The following is a 2,886-nucleotide window of genomic DNA, read 5'->3' as shown; positions in this document are numbered from 1 at the left end:
TTGATCAAGTCAGGCACTGGTCAACAGTCAGTATGGCTAGGCTGACCCCTGAAACCCCCAGGGCTGGTGACAGTGATGTACAACCTAGCAGAGGTATTTACACCAATATGTATTCATCACCCTCCTCAGAGTATTCCCCAAAGGATGCTGAATTGTGGGACTTCTAGAGGATGCTTCCATTAGCCAGAAGGAACTTGAGAAGTACAAGAGTTCAACACAGATGGGAAGAAAGTACGGAGTTGTGCTGCCCACCTGCCAGCAACCTGATGCTTTCACTGGTGCATACATTAAACTTTATGTGATAAATTTAGAAACTCTTATATACTGTAGTTTCCAGATAGAATAACCCTGCACATGCCTGATCTGGTCTGATCTCGGAAGCTAAGCAGGGTCAGGCCCGGTTAGTACTTGGATGGGAGACCACCTGGGAATACCCGGTGCTGTAGGCTTATACCATAGTCTTTTGAGACTGAAGGTTGCCAACCAGAATACAAGAATCCAAAACAACAGTTTCATTAGATTTCTTGAAAGCTACATTTTTCTCCTCCTACACACACTTTCACTCTAAGAATTGAATAAGTGATCTATTGCACCTCAAGCATTTTAAAACCAGCATTCATTCATTTTTAGGAGTGCTTTTAGGATTCTTGGTGATACAGGTAGATGTTTCCAAACCAACAGGAATAACTGAAAACAGACACCTGGAGAAGTGGCTTGTGAAGTAAGTGCTTTCTTTTCAAATTCAATTCTACTCAGTTTAATGAAACTCAAAAATATACAGTGAATGAATCCAGTTCAGAACAGGCTGCCTGTCTATAGTAAAATCCTTCCTATGTGTTTGGTACTTATTACTCTTTTGAAAAGGACTGTATGGGTTGCTTCTCAGATGAAGTGGTATTTGTCACTAGTCAATCAGGTTTTAGCTGTGATGATGTTGTCATGTCTCATTTTAAAAGTTGCGCTTTGAAAAGTTTAACCATGCTACATAGTAGGCTTTTTAAACATGTTGGGAACAGATGTCTTTTACAAAGCACTAATATAATAATGCCACCTTTTAAAATTATAATAATTGCTCAGACTCTGATAAACAAAATGAAAAATACAGGAGTAAGTTCTGCTGCTGATAGAGCACGGCAGCAGATCTCTGGCTCCAGGCATAATGGAACTACACTGATACATGCTGGAACCTATCAGTACCTCTAGTTGCTCTGTCATGAACCTGAAAGCTTGTACAGTACAGTCACTTTTCTACACATGCACAGAGTCCTCTGGCCTTTGTACAGTACAGTACATTACTGGACACATCTGGGCACAAGGCCTTGTCAGAGGTGCCATCAGAGGTTGACTTGGACAGGAGCTGAGCAAGGGCCTACCAGCATCCCAGAACCCACCACACCAATCCCTAAAGCCCTTCCATACTGAACTCCCAGTGCACACGCCAGGAAATGAAGTATCCTCTGTCACAAAACACATAGGATCAGACTGTAAATCAATAGAGTAGAATTTATTTATATTTTTGGGATTGGCGTATATTCAGGTTTTTGCTTGATCATCTTTGGTGTTTACCAATAATGTTTTGTCTTCAGGCTTGCAGTTAACCAATGTAAGTTTTAATATATGAAAAAGGTGCGTTTTTCATACAAATTCCTTCTTGGCGACTGCCCACGTCCATCTTCCCTAATTCTCTAATAGCCTTTTATTGTACAGTTACCCAGATTACTTCAAATACATGATGTCTTCAGACCCCATTATGTTTAATTGTATCTGATATGCATTCATCTATTGAAATGCAAGGTACAATACTACGTTCCTGCAAGAAAGGCTAAGAGCTTAGAGAACAGATGAATTTCAAATTCTAATGGATGCAAATTGATTTAGATGTCACTACAAAGATACTCATGGCTAATAAAAAAAAATTACAGAGGATTGGAGAATGACATCCTTGCACATTTTAAAAAGGCTGATATAATTTTTTTTCTGCCTGAAATCTAGAATGCCAGCTATTATTTTTTTTGCTAAAAGGAAGTCAGTGCAATTGGTGACTTGACTTTTACAGAGTTTGAAAAAAAAGACATTTTTCATCCAAATGACTTTCTGCCACTTCCCTTTTCACTGTAAGTTAGATATCCCGAACAACTCTTGCGCAGTTCTTCCTTATTCCAGTTTGAGTTATCATTCTGTCTACTTGCTTTTTGTTTTCTTTTACCCCAGCAGCCTCCCCCCAGCACCCAATAAGCATATGAGGTAAAAGTTGGCTTTAAACTGGGCCACTTTTATTAACTGAACAATTTCGCTACATGCCAATATTGCCTGCAGCCTGCCTACAGATGTTATAAGCTTGCACGCTTACAGCATCCTGTAAAAGGATGATACACTTTGCCGGAAAGCCTCTAAACAATGGGATTTGCCTCAGGGAGCCAAGGGGATAGGATTCCCTCATATCCATGGGCTCCGTATGGATTCCCCATGGACATGGGGGGGGGGCCCACCTGGATTCAGTGGTGCAGGTATCAGTATTTCATGAACTCAATTCTCTCTTCCTTTCCCTTTCCTCATCAAATTCCTGGTTTTGCCTCCCCATCAACGGAATGTTTAGCGACTTCACAAAGCCCACGATAAATTCTGCTTAATAATATTGCTCCTTTTAGGTTTACCGCTTCTGTGTGGTAAAAAGACTATAAAAACTAATTAGTGGCAGCATTTTGACTAAGCCCTTCGTAGTTAAAAATCTCTCTCCTTTTTTCCCTCCTCAAATTCATCTTCTGCGGTCGCTTTGATGAAACTCATTCCTGAGGCATTTTGAGTTTTAGGGACTAAGGGATGCTTTCGCTGCCGTGATTATACCAATTTTATTTTCAGACAACAGCTGCGTGAAACCATCGAGAG

The 2,886-nt window shown here is 40.4% G+C and overlaps 1 pseudogene; it reads left to right on the top strand.

Annotated features, from left to right (window-relative positions):
- Positions 1-329: 329 nt before the first annotated feature.
- Positions 330-449, top strand: LOC136637888 (5S ribosomal RNA; annotated as a pseudogene).
- Positions 450-2,886: the final 2,437 nt, after the last annotated feature.

Source organism: Tiliqua scincoides, chromosome 1 (genome assembly GCF_035046505.1).
Source record: "Tiliqua scincoides isolate rTilSci1 chromosome 1, rTilSci1.hap2, whole genome shotgun sequence".
Lineage (NCBI taxonomy): Eukaryota > Metazoa > Chordata > Lepidosauria > Squamata > Scincidae > Tiliqua > Tiliqua scincoides.
The sequence above is the reverse complement of the archived record's forward strand: the minus strand, read 5'-3'. Positions and strand labels throughout refer to the sequence as shown.